Genomic DNA, 19,877 nt, shown 5'->3' on the forward strand with positions numbered 1-19,877 from the left:
GCATGGCCCCTGTGTGTGCTGTGATCCAACGCTAGGCTGCTGGCGTGATACTAGGGCGACTTGGCTCGCGTGCTGATAGAGAGGGCTCTGCATGCCCAATGTGGCACGTGTGCCATAGGTTTGCCACCACTGTGTCAGTGCATGCACATTTTGATCCGAGGACTCTACCACAAAATTCAGGAAAGTGCAAAGGCCAGTCTATTTTGGCTCACACAGTTGAACAAAAGCAGAAATTCGGTAAGCTCACATTAAAATGGAAACAGAACGAATTTTCTCCCCCTCCCTAGTATCCATCTCAGTCTGTGAAATGCAGTGCTTGTTCCCGATTCTGTTTTATGCTGCAGACATTGAAGTTTTGCTTTCCTGCGTTTGGATGCTTTGAAACTCAGGTAAATCTTCCATCTCAGAGAATGCTTTCAAGAATTATAGCAGGAAAGTAAGCTTTTTGAAAACGCATGAGGGAATTTCTAATGATGTCTCAATGACACTGTTTAATTTTAGACGACAGGAGAAGCAGCAAGAACAGTGTGCATGATGGATGTGTCCCTCAAAGGACCGTTAATAGGATTTAGTCCATTAATACGATTTATTTCATACATTCTTCCCCAGATTGCCAGCCAGACATAGTGCAACGGGAAGCAATTGAATAAGGCTGGTGTTTACAGTTCAATGAAATTCGAAAGGTTACCACAGCTGGGGACGTGGATTCTCTCAAGCACATGGCAGCTGCCACTACTGTGGGTTGAAAACGGACTAGCCAACTGATGTTAGGCTTCCTGAAACATTTATAAATCTATTTACTGGCTCTCAACTGAAGGATGTGAGTTCACCATTTGGATGAGTCAGAGGACCAGTGGGATAAATATTGTGTGCACCCCAGGACTCCACTGGAGGCGTGGCCCATTCTATATGGATATATTGCTCTGCGTTTTGAGATAATTTTCTACATTGCAGTTGTCCACAGATGCAACTGCTTTTGTGAGCACTTAGACTGCTACTGGGAGGCTTTCTCTGATGGTGAGATACATGTGTTTGGCCAGTCAAATATCAGGCATGGGGAAGACATGCAAGTTTGGCTCGAAGCAGGGAGAAGTTGGAATTACAACAGTGTTAGGACACCACAGCTAAAAGCTAAAAGCTGCTGTTTGATCTGTTCAGCCAGGAAAAGCTTAAATCCATGAGATCCTCAAAGGGACTGATCACTTTCCTGACAGCAAGACTGTATAGAAAGCCTGAACACCCCTATATAAGGCTACTTTGGGTATTGGATCCATAAATATTGGCACCAAGGACAAGTTTGCTTTTGGGGTAAAGCACCCTGCTGCCTGAACAGGCTATATATATTAATTCTATTCATTGATAAAACTCATATTTACCTGCAGGACTTTCTCTTTAGTTGGATTGCACAAAAACAAAACCCACAACTTCATAAAAGCAATTTTAAAATGTTAAATACATACTTCTCCCCTGTTCATCATTATTTGATTATTTATTTAAAACTTTTGTATGCCGTCACCACATGCCTTGGCATCTCGGGATGGCTCACAGTATATTTAACCATCATCTTAGCCACTATTACAGTCAATTTATTTTCAGTGGGGTGCAACATATCTAGTGGATGAGACAGTGCACAATATACAGTATATCCAATAGTTCACTGTTCATATAGACTAGTTTGCAGGGATCCTCAGATGCCCACTGAGATAGCTGGAAAGGAGACATTGTCTGGAAGGATGGAACCAGGCCAATCTGTTCCCCATCTATCCCTTGATTTGCTTTCAAACAGATTAACACAGATTTGTTATGCTACCTTAATGGGTAAGTTGTGGTTGGATAATTCAAATTTCCATAGTAATATGAAAGCAAGCATTTTCTAGCAATGATTTTGAAATTAAACAATAGTTTCACTGCTACATTCAATAAGCAATTTTGGGAGACAGCTAACCAAAGGCTCAATGCCATCTCAGAAAAATTCGGCCAGCTCATGCCTCCAGGGAAACCTGTGGCTTGATTTGATGCAGGACCCACATGTTCATCTTTCTGTCATCCAGAGAAGGATTGCGGCAATCCTGTGGAATCTGGCTGTCTCCTGTTCTTCAGATTTCTTTCTCATATGTGGCCTTGGGCTAGGGAATGACTTGAGGTGGGGGGAAGTCTGTAAACACTTGCAAACTCCAACAGAACCCCTCTTGTGAGACCTGGGAACCTTCCTTTGTAGCATGTGAAACACAAACAAAGCCCACAAGGGCAGAAGGGGGATGCCGTTGTGCGGTGTTCATATGGACTCGATTCCTGACAGGCTGCCGTTTGGCGTGCTTGGTGTCAAGCTGGACTCTGGGCCAGAGTGGGGAACCAAGCCAAGGGATTCCAGTGGATTCCCAACCCCAAGTGGATTCCTCACACATCCTTAATTCAGGGTAGTCAGAAAGCTTTCCTCCAGCACCATGTTTCAAATGCATCCATTTTCTTCTTGTCAGCTTTCTTCACTGTCCAGCTTTTACTCCCATGCATAGAGTTCAGGAATGCAATAGCGTGGATGATCTTGGCCTTGGTCTCCAGTGAAACATCCTTACACTTGATGGTCTTTTCTACTTCCTTCATTGCTTTCCTTCCCAATCTCAGTCTTCTTCATATTTCTTGGCTGCAGTCTCTCTTCGAATTGACGACTGCATCAAGGTAAGCAGACTCTTTCACAATTTCAATGTCTTCACTGTTGACATTGATGTTGTGTAATTCTTCTGTAGTCATGATTTTTGTTTTTTTTTATGTTCAGCCTAACTCCCTTGTTTGCACTTTCTTCTGGACTCATTCCAATTATTTGCTGCTTTTTGCCAGTAATATGGAATCATCTGCATATCATAAATGATTGGTGTATCTTCCCCCAGTGTTTCCTCCTCCTGACCCTATCCCAGCTTTCCTTATGGCATGTTCTGTGTACAGATTGAACAGATAAGGAGATCAACTAACATTTGTCTGATGCCTTTGCCTATCGGAGGGTGTTCTGTTTCTCCATCTGCAGTCCTAAAACTAGCTTCAGGTCCATGATACAGGTCATACATCAGGACAATCAACTGATGAGGCATCTCCATTACTTTTACAGCCACCCATAGCTTCTTTTGATCCACACAATCAATGGCATTACCGTCGTCTATAAAGCATAGGCTGATCTCCTTTTTAAATTCTTAGATGTGCTCCAGTAGCCAAAATATATTTGTGATATCTTAAGTGCCTCTTCCTTTTCAGAATTCAGTTTGAACATCATGTTTTTCTCATCCCATGTGGTGGAAATTCTTCGTTTCAACACCTTGAGCATCACTGTGTTTACCTTGAAAATTAGTGACTTGGTCCCTTGGTTGCTACACTCTTTTCCATCTCTTTTCTTGGGGATTGGAAAGCATTTTTAGCATTTCCAGTCTGTGGCCATTGTTGGCCAGATCTGTTGGCCACATTCTTATTAAGATTTGGACCAATTCAGCCTCTGCAGCTTGGAATAGTTCTGCTGGTCCCCTGCCTGCCCTCCAGGCACTCCATTTCTCCCAAGCGCTTTCAGAGCAGCTTTCACTTTACTTTATAATATCACAGGTTCTTCCTTATAGGATTCCCCATTGAAGGAGTCTGTTACCTCTTTATCTTTTCTGTATGCTTTTCTGTAGATGGCTTCCACCTTCTCTTTATTTTTTCATGGTCAACAAGGCCAACAAGTACATTTCCTTGTTGGTCTCTCAGCATTGCTAATCTAAGAATTTCCTTTTGATTTCTTGGATCTTTTGGAAGAGGTCTCGTTTTCCCTCAGATAATCAAAATCTATTTCTTTCCACTGCCTATTGTTATGGTTCCTTTTGTAATAGTTGCTAAAAAGTTGCATCTGGATTCTGTCCTGATTTCTGTCACATTTTGCTTTTGTTTGTCACTGAAGGATTTTGATTGTAAAGTCTACAAAAGAGCGCTACAATATTGTAGCAGTCTCCAGAAAAAAACTGTTCAGGCTAAAGACTTTCACCATATATTTAGTTATGGATGATGAAAGCTGCAACCCAACATATTTGGAGGGGATCCAGATGGGGAAGGCTAATATAAAGTAACAACTGAACCATGTTAAATCCAGCATTGTAAGGGTGGGAGTACTTGATTTGCACAGGCAAACACCCAGAGGCACATATACAGAAACACAGAAACAGAAGGGGTCTCCCGGGCCATCTAGTCTGACCCCCAGCTCTAGCCAGCTCTGCTCACAACACATCTACCATGCGCATGTCTAAGCTATCCTTGAACACCCGCACCGATGGGGCCTCAACCACCTCCCGTGGAAGCCCGTTCCACACCCCCGGGGTCCTCACTGTCAGGAAGTACTTCCTGGCATCCAAACTGAATCTTGGTTACCTGCGCTTTGCTCCACTGGAATGCATCCTGCCCTCCTCTGCGGGGGAAAACAGGTCTCTACATACACATATTTGAATATACATATTTCTGGCATATATTTCACTCCCTGTTCAGACAATGTGCTAAATGCAGCATAAAGTACTTCACAAGAGGAGTGTACAGTGAAAGCAGTACACCATGAAAAGCTGTTACAATATGTGACGTTCTATGAGCATGGCATAATTTATCCAATGGGACAGACAGTGACCTTGCAGAGTACAAACTTGGTCCTGGTAATCTGATAAAGCTAAACAGATTATTTTCTCTCTTCTTTTTGGCCTATTTTCCCCATCTCAGATTAATGGGAAAGCTTAACTGTATTTGTGCATACAAATGCACACACATGCAGATAGAATGAGAGCAAGAACGGGAGTGCAAGCAAGCAAAACTGAGGATGCAAACAATCCTTTAAGAAATCCACAGAAGCATCTTATGCACCTTTGCCCTGTTGCTGTTGTCTTTGCAAAGCAAATTCTGCAAGATCTTGGGTGAGATTCCCGGCGCAGTCCAATCCATGGGAATCCCACCAGTGCTATGAGCAGATGAGAATTTTAGATTGGATAATTTTTAGAGCTTATCCAGCCAGAGAGCAGATCTGTCTTTGCATAAACATTATTGTGCTGGAAAAAGGATGAGGCTTGAAATATGCAGGGGACTTTTGGGACTTTGCCTTTTTGGCATTGCCTCCCTCTTACATTCTGTAACCCCACTGCCTGGTTGTGATAATGTCTGGATTCAAGAAAATCTAAATCGGTCTTTAGAGCAGGTTGCCAAGTATTCAAGAACAGGAACAAAAGGCAACGCTGATGTACCGATGTCCGTTTAATTTAGCTCTGTGCACATTTAACGGCCCTGTTGCTTAACTCTGAAATTGCACTAAAGGGAAGGTCAGGTGCCAGCCCTGTGCGGAAAGGAGTGCTGGGGTGTGAGCCATTATATTAATTGGGTTGAAAATAGTTTTGTGTCAGCCAGACTCTGTTGTTTGGCAGCTACGAAGTGCCCTTGGAGATGAGCAGAGGGCCAAAGAGAATCTCAGCCAAGCCATTGCAAAGCTGGAGGGGACAAGCACAACCAACGAGCAGCCTCTGCTATTTTTGCTGAGGTCCTACCCCAAAGGGCTCCTGTCCCATTAAGAGATGCACATGGGGCCTTTAAGAAAGATGCCCCCTTTCCTTGCTTCTGTACTGGCAAATGGTACCTTCCTAAAGTGGCAGGGTTAGGAATGGGAATCCATCAGATTCCCTGGGCTTGGCTCCCCAGACTCTGGCCCACTTTCTCAAGGCCACAAGTCTGACTTTCTAGTGAGCACACCAAGCTTTTGTGTGGGTGATTTCCAAGAAGCGAACCACAGGGATGCTGCACAAATGGCATCCCTTTTCTGTGCAACTGAGTTGCACCCTTTGTTTGTGCTGCAGCTGCTGCAAAAGGAGCTTGCTGGTCACACAACTGGATCCCATGAGTGCTCACAGACTTCCTCTCAGCTTGGTTTGCTTTCTAAGTGAGGACTGAGCATGGAAGTTGGACAAATGGAAGAGGATCCTCACAGCCCTAGACAGGAGCAGACCTGGGCAATCTTCAACCAGACCTTTCAGTGTTGTGTTGCTTTCTACACCTGAATAACGGTCAGTTGTTTCTGGTGCATCCGACAACAACTCTAGAATGTGGCTCCTGCTGGTTCAGAACTACCATCCCTTTTTGTGGTATTCCACTGCCACTGCACCACAAACATTTCTCGAAAGACTGGCCCAGCACATCTCAGGCTGGGACTGTACACCAGCCACTGCAGCAGCCCTGGAGCAAGCTGGCCTTTCTGAGCAGCTCTCCGAGCCCCTAGAGCCCCCTAGCGCTCTTATTGAATTCAGCCCACACCTTCCTCAGGAAATCAGTTAAGTGCACAAAAGTGTCGCTTCAGTCTTGGCTTACAAAAGCGACCAACCTCTGCACCCCATTTCATTACTGCATTGCATCACACGGACAAGTGCCAGCTCCAGGTTTTTGAGGACCTTTCTCTGAAGACGCCTCACCACCAGCTATTACGCCCCCTTATCCTCTTCCTCACCTTTGCTACCACTTGCCTGCTTGACAGCCAGAGACCTGGGGAGCATGCAGGCCGTGGCACTGGCTGCTCCCCTTCTCACCATCGCCTGGGCCAGGAGGACAAGGAGGTCAAGAAGCAGGTGGCGATGCCGAAGAGGATCCTGGCCAGGCCTATGCGGAGTGCCACCATATGCAGATGTCCAATTGCTCTGTCAACCCCAAATGTTCATATTTTCTCGACAGGCTGAAAGAACCTTTCTTTTGACAGCTGTCAGAAATAAGAACTTGTTAAACAAAGGGGATGGGATGTCAGTTTGCCCTTTCTGAAGAAGTGTGGAAAAGATGGAAGGCCTTGGGTACAGTCAAGCCATTATTTACACACTAGAGGATCACAACCAAAAGGGGGCACTTCCTTCCAGGAAAAAACCTCTTTTTACTTGCTTTTCAGTTGAGAGCTTGCCAAGTGACACCTGTCAAGTGTGTGCAAAGCACCTTAGGCAACACCCCTAGATGTCGCCTACTACATTTTGACTGCAGGGATTTAGGAAGACGTTAGCCGGTCAAACTTTTGGGTGGTTATAGCTGCATGTGGAGAATAGTAGCAGCAGCAGCAACTGAAATTGTGCACGTTTGTGGTAGCCTCATAAATAATTTTAAAGAGGGGATGAAAAGCCATGACTGGCTCGAAAGTGCACTGGTGGGGTGGCTGTCACTGGTGACAATGCGAGTTTCTGGGGAAAACAACCACCACTTCAGTCAAAACCCATCAAATGAAAATAGGTTTGTGATTGGAGCACTGAGGGAGTCAAAATGTGTTCTGCCACACAGCACCCTGGGATAATGGCTGGAGGACTAAGGCAGGGGAAGGGGGGAGGAACAACCCATGGTAAGCCTGACCGTATTTAGTGCACACCATGGGTTATTTCACAAATTCGTCCATAGACTAAACACTTTTAGCATTCTTTATTGTAACTTTCCTCCAATTACCTTTTCTTTAATGCACTTTACCTATTACCTATTCTGCAAAATGCAAAATATAATTAATGCGCAAACACACACATCTGGGTGCAAATCTATGCACATTTACCCATGAGTCAGTACCACTATATATAGTGGGATTTACTTCTGAGTAAATATGTATAGGATTGGGTTATAAACCATGCAAACATTTGTTATATGCAATCATATTATCTAGCATTCTTTTAAAAAGACAATTATTCCAAAGAGATATAAGTTTTTCCTGAGGAATGGCCCATCTTTGAAGATTCCTATTTAAAGCTGCAAAAAATGTGGCATTGGCATTGTTTGAGTTTTGTGGATTTCTTTATCCAATCTTTGTGGTTCCTTATAGATCAAAATAACAGTTTATGGGGGAAGGATTCTGGCATGCAGAATAATCTCGCTCTCAGAAGTGTGTTGTTAATCCTCAAATTGGATTTTGTGAAGTGCACTAGCGTGCAGCCCTCCCCAGTTCCTCTCCTGCAAAGGAAAAGTGCTGATATTTTTGGTTTAAGAATGCAGCTGATAGAAAGCCTTGAATAAGATTTACTGTACATCACTGTCCACTAACGCAAAGGCCCTTCCAGATGAACGGCTCCAAGTGCTACTGTGGCAAAGGCTTATGGAGCTTCTCCAACTTTTCCTCTCTTTCTCTCTCTCTCTTGGGGGAAGTGAAATGGAGAAAAGGCATTCAATATGGTACAAAGGCAGAGGGGAGTCTCAAGGGGAAGGAGAAGTCATATGGATCCCTGTATGAGTCTATGAATGAGGAAGGCAATTGCAATATCCAAGTATCGTTTGGAAGTGCCGACAACTCAGAAATGTGTTCGTGAGAGTTGGTCTGTTTATCTGGAAGCCCTGTTGCTCAGCTGCAGATTCATGCCTTCTGCCATACATGTGAATGAGACCCAGCGTCACCTCCCGGAAGACGGAAGTAGACATGACAGAATCAGAGGAGAAAGAGAAGGTGAGCTGGAAAAGGCACCATCACATTGCTTTAGAGAAAGTGAAACTCAAAGGATCCCTCTTCCTGGCTGGTCATGGATACATGGAAACTGACCATCTTCTCTTCCCGCAGCTTCTGGTTACAAATACAGAATGGTGTAACCTGTGCATTACGACAAGCTCTAGGAATACTGCAAGTTTTTGTTTTTGCTTCTCTCTGCTGTTCTTGATATGGCCTTGTTTTTCCCATCTTACAGCAGCCTTTGGAAGTGCACAGGGATGTACGAGACGCTTGTTTCAGTCCAGTTTTGATCCTTCTGGGCCAAACACAGACTCAGATGCAATCTGGGATCAAAGGCCAAACTTTCCCAAGCCAGCAATGTGATTCATGGATGAAGACAACTCATTCAACAACAAGTTTACCTTAGTAAACTGTGCCCTTCTCAAAAAAATGCATAAGCATACACTTTCATGTAAGGGAGAAGAATGTACATTTCAAGCATGTGCACAGCTGATGGGTACATATAGGAAAATACACATGGCGATACATATGGATTTTCATGCACAAAGCAAAAAAGCAGTCTGATACGGACTTGAGTACGGATGGGCTTCACAGTGGGATTTGGACAATTCTGGTGAGCTTGGAAGTTGCTGATTAGCACATCTGTGAGTCAGCCTGGTGCAGGGCTCCTCGGGATATGAATAAGAACGGAGAAAGCTGCCCAGAACATTCCCAGGTCTGAAGAGCAGGGCCAAGGGTGCCAGTTGTGCAGGTATAACACTTCCATGGGGCTTTTGGTTGACTTAGAGATCCATTGATGAACATTGCAACCACATTTTCACAGAATGTCTCTCTTCTTATTCACAATTCACAGTCAACATAAGCAAGTATAACAGCAACAAAATGGTGCAACTTGTGCACCCAAGGCCCAGCAAGAGCACCAAGACCAAAGTTGCTTGTAGAGCTGCAAAGTTCAAGCATCCTTTTGAATTCAAGTTCAAAGAAAAATTTAAGATGTCTTCCTCAGCTGGGTTGAGTTTCCATAACATGAATATTTTAGCAGATTTCAGCGAAACATTAGGAGAAATGTCCTGATGGTGAGGAGAACTCTTGAGCGTAGAATGGGCCAAGAAGCCTCATCCGGCACTGCCGATCCTTCAGGGGTTGGAGTCGATGCAGCCCAAGGCCCTTTCCAGCCTTACGATTCAGTGGTTTATCCCTCCCCACTGTGCGCCTATCTGTCTCTTGCAAGCACAACATGAAGGCTTCAATTTCAGTACCTCGAATTAAGCCAACAACCAACACCTTAAAAAAACAAAACAAAACACTAACAACCTGCAACCAAAACAGGAAGAACTACCATGGGAAGTTACCTTGTAGCAGGATAGAAACTGGAAGATCGATGCTTTGCCAGGCCAGCTTTTGAAGGGAACAGAAATAAACATGAAGAATCAATTGATGAAAAGAGGTGGCTGCATGCATGCACTTCCCTGGCCTGTCCTTTGCTACGTACTTTTGCATTCGGCCATGCTTACGACAAAGCAGAATAATTTGTGTCTTTTTCTTGACACTACTGACAAATGGCTTGCTGGCAGTGCATCTAAATGTAATAACTTCACGATATTGTTGCTTCGTGTCCTCACCATACATTATGATCGCCAATGCATGATTTCTTTCCCAGAGTGGCTCTATGCAGCGAATTCTTCCTTCCTACTTTGCGGCCTCTGCTGTGCAATTAGATGGCAATTCCGCCAAAGGGAATGTGATTTGAGTGGGCTATTTGGGAATAAAGCAACCCTTCTTTCTTTCATTTCCTGGCTCTAAATGTGTTCAGAGTTGCTTTTGTGGAAGGTTTTGTGTTAAAGAACTGTGCAGTCCGTGAGAATAGTATCTTTAACTTGACTATTTTGTGAAAAAAAAGTAATTCATCATCTATATATTAAGGCCTAAAGGGCAGCCTGGATAAGTCTGCATGTGTCTCAAAATACTTCAGTATGGATGGATAAAAAGGAAATTACTTGGAATTGGGATTTTATTGTTCAGACTACAGGATGTTCTATTTCTCTTTCCTTTTAAAGGCTTCTTTCCCTACAACATATTCTGTCTCTCTCCCCCACCTACTCACGCCTCTTCTTTGTTCTTCAGTATTTTATAAAAGATTCTTGAAACGAACTTGGCTGGGGAGGGGGGCAATTTATATGTGATGTTGGTTTCTTTTATGTATTTATCACATTTTATACAGCTCAGTAACTGAAGTTTTCTCAATGCTTCACACCAGTTTAAAAACATAAAACAATGAATCCACATTTTGATTGTACTTGAAGGAAGAACTAGAAGAAGGCCTAGTAGGCTGGATGTTGTGCTGCTGGGGAAAAAAACATGCAGGAAAAGTTTGACCCTGAGTATGAGCTCCGTCCTTTGAAAACATGTGAGCTGAGAAAACCTTGCAAGATTTATACTCTGCCTTCCCTTCCAGCGGGTCACTAGCAGCAGCTTGTCATCGTGCAACCCTGCCAGCTCATTCAGATATTTTCACCTTGTGTGGCTCGGAGAACATAGGATGCTTCAAGAAACCCCCCGCAGAAAGATCAATTATTCAAACACCTCACACATATTATCCGAAACCTAGAAAACAAACTGTTTTGTGGCACTTAACAACAGCACAATTCCAGTGGCATCAAACAGTCTGTCTGCTGATGCCCGCAAGCAGAAAGGCTGCATGAGAGCTCAGTTAAGCCTGGAGGATGGTAGTGGTCCTTTCCATCAATGCAGCACAGAGAGCCTCTTGCTGGAACTGCAGCTCGGCCTACAAAAGGAGGGACCATCTCAGTCCATCGATTGCAGGCCACAGCCTTCTTCCTTCTGTGGACTCTGCCCTGCTCCTGGGTGGGCTCACTGAGCCGTTGCCCCTCCTACCCTTCATCATATGGAAAGATTTTTGCTAGGGTCACAATTGCACCCCTCCGCCAAACTCTCCTCCCCCCCCCCCCCGTATCTCGCACTCACAATCACACTCACTAGCATCCTTTCCCCTGCACGGGTCCACTGTGCACATACCTTCCATACCGCATACCAAGACAACTGGATTAACCAAGGCGAAGGCACAGACAGCGCGTGTGTAGCAAGGGCTTATTTTCTGGCAAGGTGCGGAGGTCCAAGTCCTCTGTGCCGCATGGCGCTATTTATTTATTTTATTTTTTATGTATTAAAACATTTCTATGCCGCCCCTTGCTGAAGCCTCGGGGCGGCTCACAGCATAGAATAAAATACACAAAAAATTAAAACAATAACAATTAAAATATATACATTAGAATAAAATAATCTGGTAGGAGGCGAGGCGAATGATGCAGATGTTGCCAATGCACATTTTCTACTTTTAACACAAACCTCTTTGCCTTCTTGAGGGATGGGAGCACTTCCCAGCCACAGCTGGGTGAAGTTTGATCGCTGTAGTGCAGCCGTCCCCGATCCCGTGCCCTCCAGGCATTTCGGACTTCAGCCCTGGCCACCCCCAGTCAGCCTGCTTCTAGGATGCCTATTTTTGTGGTGAACAACTTGCCTGGGTTAGTTTGGCAGATCAGTAGGGAAGCAAAGGCATCTTTTGGTTTGCCCATAAATCCAGGGTGCATTGCGGACAGGCCAATCAGAACACTGTGCTGGCCTTTTCTTCTGGAAAATGATTAAGCTGCGGAAGGAGGGAGAGGGAGGGAGGGTGTTAATGAAGGTCTGATAAACATGCAGTGGGTCATACATTCTGGTGGAATTTGTGGCTGTTTAATTAGACATCTGCCCTGTGCAATGCTTTACGAGAGGCAGCTGCAGGAAGACAGATGCAAGGGCTCCTTTTGCTTGCAGCAAGATCTGCAGAATATAGTCAGATGTCATGAATATGACCTTGGAGCATCCAGAAGTCAAGGTATCTACAAGGCATGAAGGACACACGCATCAGTGCTTTCTCTAAGGGATACTGTGTTGTGAGGCCCATGTCAGGCTGCAACTGTGCCCTGCCACCCAGAAATTATTGGGAACCACCCAAAGAGTTTGGCTATTGGAGGGGCAGGGGGGTGGGTAGAAATAAATGAATAGCCTTCTAGACTTGACTTTTTGTTCAAACTTTGGGCCCAAATTACCCATTGTACATCTGTGCATGTAGCAATTGATCAGAGTTCCATTTATATCCCAGGTACCTTTTTCAGCAGGAGATCAGGGGTGATAAAACAGCAGGCAGGGGATGCCTGCACAGCAGACTGGACCAGCCAAGCATTTTGCCACTCAAAACCATTTTCTTCGTGGTGCAGAGAAGAGCATCTTGCAGAATGCCAGACCAGCCTCTCTGCAAGGAACTCTGTATATACTTGGAAACCCCAAAACCCACACAGGAAGCCATGGAATTCTTTGTGCGTGGTCATTGTCTTCCCTAGTTTTCACTCCTTTTTCAAATTTTTAGGCATTTAGCTACATTGTTTTAAAAGGGCATTTCTCAGCAAACAAACACACATGCATGTGTGTGTGCGCGCGCACACACACGCACACACAACTTTCCCCATGCAGAGGTTGCAGAACTACTGCTTGTGTTGGTAGGACTTCAATAGGATTTTTGCTCGTACTTTCTGTGTTTCTGGGTTTTGGGAAAGAGAATCCAAAGATCCCTTCAATTTATTTATTTATTTATTTATTTCATTTCCATACGTCCAATAGCCAAAGCTGTCTGGGTGGTTTACAACAATGTATAAAAACAATAAAGTACAATAGATAAAACATTAACAAGAATGAAAGTTGATTTAAATGGCATAAACAACATTAAAAGACAATGCAAAGACCTGGCCAAGAATAAAAGAAAGACACCTTGATAATTGTGTCAGGCCTGTGAATGACCAGGAGGAAGAAGGCTCCAGAAGTTAAAAACATCCTTAAGTCGAGGTGAAGAAAGAACTTGATAGCAATGAGGCTCGGAACAGGCTGCTTTCTACGGCTGATGCCAGGCTTAACCAGCCTGGTGTGGTTCAGATGATTTGGGCATCAGCTCCCGGCATTCCTGTCCCTTGGCCATTCTGGCAAGGACTCTGGGAAGCTGAAGTCCAAAACATCTTCTGCCAACCCTGAGACTCTGGTGTGTCAAAAGGTTCCTGTCCCCCTTCCAGTAACACCATTCAATCTCTCTCAGAATATCATTGGCTTCTGTAGCATCTGCCAGATGCTCTACACCCGTTCTGACATAATGGAATATTCATGATTTGGCTCCACATGGAAAGAAGTCAAGTGTATTTTAGGATGACTTCATTTCTTTAACTGCTGCAGCTAGTTGCAGTTTCACCCTGCTGAAACTGACTGCAAACTGGCCAACGCTATCTATATTTCATGCTTTCTATGGTATTGCAGATGGCGATGCTGAAAGATGGTGGAGGCAGTTTCTCTGAAAAGTCATTTTCAGGTCAGTCACACTGATGGAGGTCTCAATTGTGTGTTATAAGCCTTAGTACAGCCTTCCCCAAACTGATGCCTTCCATGGACCCATCATCCCCAGTCAGCATGGACAATGGTAGGAATGCTGGGAGCTGAGGCCCACAACATCTTGGGGCCAGCCAAGGGTTGGATACTGAGCCTAACAAAGTGGTTCTCCATTGTGGGGTTGGGGTAGGTTCCCGATTTTGGTATGTGTGCAAAGCCCGAGTGGGGGGATCTAGACATGTACAGGATCTGGAAAGGGATGGTGCCTGTGGAGGCCTTTTCCTCTTGCAGGGGACCCAGGATGGATTGAAAGTGTCTCCCCGTGTTTCATCTTCACGACAACCACCCTGGGAGGCAGGCTGGGCTGAGAGTGAGTGACTGGCCCAGAGTCCCCCACTGGGCTCCATGGCTGAGCAGGGACTTGAACCCGGATCTCCCAGGTGCCCAGCCCAGCCCAGCCCAGCACGCTCACCCTGGCTCTCAGCTGACCTTCTGTTTCAGGCATTCCCCCATATGGGCTGGAATGCCCCCCATGGCTCCGCACAGCAGGAGCAGAATGCAAATACACCTTTTACTTCCATTTTCCTGGCTTGCTCAAAAGTGCCAGCAGGTCAGTTCCCTCTGTCCCAGTTGTCAAAACGATGTCCCAAGAGCCGAGCCTATGAACACATAACTGCTTGGAGGATCCAGCTTCCAAGCTGTCAGCCCCTTCCCTGATTCTACATGGTTCAAAATGAGAATTGCTTCTTATCAACATCATGGGTGATCCTTGCTCCATTTATTTATTTGTGTTATATCCCACCTTTTTCTCTTTTAAAGAACTCAAGGCAGCTTACACCATCCCCGCCCCCTGATCTCAATCCTAGCCCCACAACAACAACCCTGTGAGGCAGGTTGGGCTGAGAGTCTGTGACTGGCCCAAAGTCCCCCCGTGGGCTCCATGGCTGAGCAGGAACTGGAACCCAGATCGCCTGAGTCCCAGTCCCACACTCCTAACCACTGCGCCACACTGCCTTTCCTAGCAACTACAGTTATGATTTCTTTTTAAGGGTTAGTGAATACATAGTTCATTACTTTTTAAATACTCTTATCTGTTTTCTACCTCAGCTCATTTATCTCCTATCCTAATCATAAGAAACCTTCTTAATATAGAATCTGAAATTTAACAGTATAGTTTAGCAACTCAAGGCTCTTTCCTCTGCAATATTTCAGCCAAAGGAAACAGAAAACTAAGCTGCCATGGGTCTTAACCCATAGTATCTACCTACCTACCTATCAATCTATCCATCTATCTAATTTTGAATAGGTAGATAGGTAAGGCAATACGTTATTTAGCTGATTTATCTATAATCATATTCTAGGCTGCCTTTAATCGTGGAATCCCCCCACCTGGAAAACTGTAATCCACCCAGGGTACATTTTTATTGGTCAGATTAAAAATCTAATCAATAAATAACAGTTCTGCAATTCCTGCACTTCCTCTTGTTCAGTTTTTGTGGCAGATTGTGAGATGGCAACAGACATAATTTGGGCTGCATTGTTTTAATCAATTCTGCACACCTCTGCTGTAATGTTGCATTTTGGTTGGCCCAAATAGAGGCATCACACAGCTGCAGATCAGAGATATTTTTCTCATGGCTCAGTATGGCTATCTTTGATTATAAAGGTTTATCACGAAGTTCAATTTTATTTGCCTTGGCCTTGATGGAGTCAGTGCTTCCTTCCCCCACTACTGCACCTTAGTTAACCCATCGAAACCAGGAAGATAGTTTTATGATCACCCAGAAATTCTGCTGTGAATGGTGCCTGGGGTCTCTTGCATATGTACAATTGTGACAGACTGGAGCTCTGGGGTTCGATGGGCTGTCAGTTCTCCTGTTTACGCTTCCTGTTCCTACACCCTTGTGTGGAAGTGCGTACACACACAGCCTTGAGGTTAAAATTTTGTGCATCTGACAAAATGCCCTACAATCCATTAGATCTTATGATTTAATTGATCTGATGCAATAAATTTCTCTCCAAGGGACTACATAACTCTTTGTTGCTGCAACAGAATAACCTTGAGGTTCTTCTAGCATCTACCATTGCAATGAGGACTGTCTGCTTCCTCCTCCTCCTCCTCCTCTTTTGTTTCCTGCTGCATGATTTTAGAAGCGGGGACAGGGAGATGCCATTGTATTCCTTCTCCACTGTCAGAGTCGGGATGAGTCCTCCAGTGGCGTAGTGGCAACTCTTGGGGCTCATGGGCTTAGTGTGATGGTCCCCACAGCCACGTCCCCGAAGAGGGTTCAGAAATGCAGGCAGTTGCATGGATCCCTATCAACAAACCAGTTCCAGCAGAAGCAGATATTGCAAAGCTAATGGGCCTCAATTACCCACTTTAAGACCAAGCAGTCCCCCAAATAGTTCACATTACAACAAGGGACCATAGATGCGATAAATAATAAAATAAATATGATGGCTGGAAAATTGATTCCCCCCACCCCACCCAGCAACTGGGAAGATTGCAGGAACAGAGCATTCTGACGAGGGCTGCCCTTGACATCAGCAGCCCAGCTGATAAAAAGTACCGCCACCGCATCCCTGCGAGCATGGGCCGAGTTGCACCCCTGGAGTCCCTCCGTCGTGTCGGTAGCAGCAGGCAACATTCCTGCAAGAGCAGACAAACTGCTCTGCAAGCCTTCCTGTAGAAGGGATGCTGGTGCTGAGCAAGAAATAAATAAATAAAAATTATTTTTTAAATTTTCTCTACTGCCCAATAACCAAAGCTGTCCGGGCTGTTTATAGCAGCTCCTAGAAACAAGACATAACACAACTCAGCGCAATGCAGAAAAGGAAAAATCCCTCCAGATTTCCTGGTCACGGATTCTTTCTGCAGGGAAAATGTGGCAAATGCATACAGCTGAGTCCAATCCCTCCCCAGTCAGTCCCATCTCCACTCCACAAAGCACTCCCTCAAGAACAGTTTGCAGAGCTGCTTCTCTCGGGTTGTGATAGCATTTTATTAAGCAATGTGAGCTTTGTTTCTCACAAAAATTCAAACATTGACAGAAGAACCGGGTAACAAAAGCTCTGCTGACTTCAGAGCTTGGAGACCGTCGCACGCTTTACAGAATGATGAGCATTGCAGCAGTACAGTGCAGAAGCCTTCGGATCCTAATGAGCAAAGCAAGACTGCCCTGGTTCTGAATGAGAAACGGCCTTGGCGCCTACGATCTGATACAACCACGGGGATTCGCTGAGGAGCGGGCATGGAGCAGCACAGTCATCAGAAGCGGGACAGGATTTTAGGAGGTTGCACCAAGGCCGTCAGAATGGGAGGCACGGACCATGCTCTGCTCAACTCAAAGCCTACACTGGAGCAGCTAAGGACACATGCCTTCCTATCCACTTGTACTCTGCATTAGGTGTATTAGACCAGAGGTGGGCCACTGATGGCCTCCAGATGCTTAACACTAGGACATCCATCAGCCCGAGCCATCATAGCCAATGATGATAGGAGTTACAGGCCAAATCAGCTTGGGGATCACATCACATCGCCCGACCCTGCATTAGATTCAGTGGGATGATTCTGAGTAAATGTGGAGTACAAAGACCTTAAAATACTCTTAAAATCACAGCGGTTCACAATTTACTAATGTTTTCACAACCCGAGTAATTGTTTACTGTGTTTGGAGGACCTATGGAGAGAGAAGTCTTTTGGGTTCATGTTGAACTAGCTGGGGCCACACGAATGTGCAGCCATCAACATTTTTAGCGCCCTCCTCTTTACTCATTCCTTCCTGTTTGAGGACTGCTTGCTCATCAATGGGCAATGCTTCAACAGCAGGTTTGGAAAAGAGCACCTTTGTCCAGACAAAGTGGGATCATGACCGGAATGCAATGACGTCACAAGGTCATGTGGCCAGTCAGGCATTGCTATATGAAGATGTCACAAAGCCAACACGGAACGCGAGCGATACCTTTCCTCTGAATGAGCTTGCGCTTAGCACCCACTTTTGCAGCATTCTTTCTGTTCCCCACTCACACGGATGCAAGAGCACACCAACGGAAGCACTCGCATTTTAATTGAGTCCTAAAAATAATCTAATAAAAATAATGCTCTAGAAACTTTAGTCACTTGTCAGATGGACTGAATTAATATAAGTGGGTGTTTGCTTTGAGTTTTTACTTTTTAGAGAACATTTATCTAAAGTAAATATTTTAGTAATAAATTTAATTTTAGAATATTGTGGTAGGGTAGGCCAAAACTTTTTTTCTGATTAAATTCTATGTTTTGGTTTGTTAATGCTGTGCTTTAATGTAAAAAGTTGTACATAGATACATTGTGATATAGTATTTTGAACCTTGGGCTGGAGCTCAGACAATCAAGTTTCTAGTCCTCATTCAACCATGGAGCTCAAAAGAGTACTTTGGACCTGTCACTGACTCTCAACCTTTCCTATGAAAGGAGGGAAGGACTGTGAAAGCTGCCTTGGGTTTCTTGCAAGTGGGAAAAAGCTGGGATATAAAAGCAATCATGCAAATAAAATAAATAAAGTTTGTGTGTGATGCAGAAGCAACACAGAAAAGTACATTCCAAGCTGGGAAGGAAGAGATCTGGATCTGGAAGCCTGTCAACCAGTAGGGAAGTCAATAATTTGAGTTTAATCTCACAAGCTTGGATAGAATGGGGCCACCCCATATTTGTGCCTTCAGCTGCTAATGGGAAGAAGTACAAATCTCAGGACAGGTTATCTCATTGGCCTCCAGCCACCAATGTCACGCACACTTGGCTATGTTATTTGTGGGGCTCACAGAAGCCAAAATATTTGCATGCCCCAGGCAACCTGATGCATGTTAAGTGTAGCTTTCATGGACTGAGCCTGTTGCATGCCAAACCTCTGCGCTGTTTATACCTCTGAGCTATGGCGCCTTTCAATTCACATTCATCCCATGAATGGCCTCTATCCAGGGATCGATTTTCAGTCCCAGAATAATCAGTGTGCATCCTCATTGATGAACCATTGTTATTTTTCTCCAGGTCTGCGCACCTGCAAGAATTGTTTCAAAAATCCTACACGCCCTGCTCTAAGTGCTGTTGCTTAATTATTATTAATGCTTTTGTAATGTCTTAGTTGCTGCAAAGCTATCAAGGAGACGCACAAGAATGTGACATGTTAAAACCTTGTCCCCTTACTCTTCATAGCCTCCTTGCTGCCGGATTGAGAAGGGAATAGGGGACATTGGCTAAAACTGGAGGGAGTTTCCAAACAGGACTTGTGGACTCCGTTTAGGGCTTCCAGACCTCACTCCCAATAATTTGAGCACTGCATTAGATGAAGGAATCAGTAGACCATAGCTCAGCTGACAGAACACATGCTCTGCATGAGTACATCCCCAGGTGCCAGGCCAGGACTGGAAGGTCAAACGGACCTCCGTGTGCTTAGCTATCTTGTAATATCATACAAGTTAACCAGCTTTGAACAATAGACAAGTCCTACCTATTCGACATTGATTATTATAGTAGTGAAACCTTAAGCATGGGATTAACGTACTTAGAGATCCAACTCTCTAAGAGCACTGCATGAACATACAAGTTAGAATTGCATCCATCACTGAAGATTTAAGAAATGTCAAAGGACTGATTGCCTAGTTGCTCCATTCATCAAGCATACGAGATGAGTTAAGTCATGTTCCACCCATACATCCACTGTGGACAGACATCAAAGGACTACAAGACTTCTGCGGTAAGACAGCATTACTGAACAGGGAATAATATTATGGGAGAGATTTATCTGTACTGAAGGATAGCCTAGAACCAGAAATTCTCATGTCCATCAGGAAGGAACTTATCACTCAGCAAGATACTGATCTTGTCTTTTGTCTGTCTTATACAAGCAATAGGTTAGCATGCATTGATCCTCAGGATAGGTAAGGAACAGTGGCAATTTTGAGGAGAGTCAAAGAAGAACCCCATTTTCCTAGATTAAGATCTCTCTCTACCAGAAATCCAGGCATAAATATCATAATTTCATGTGAGTGAAAC

The sequence above is a fragment of the Varanus komodoensis genome, unplaced genomic scaffold, assembly GCF_004798865.1.
Source record: "Varanus komodoensis strain SLA01 unplaced genomic scaffold, ASM479886v1 scaffold7_3, whole genome shotgun sequence".
Taxonomy (NCBI): Eukaryota; Metazoa; Chordata; class Lepidosauria; order Squamata; family Varanidae; genus Varanus; species Varanus komodoensis.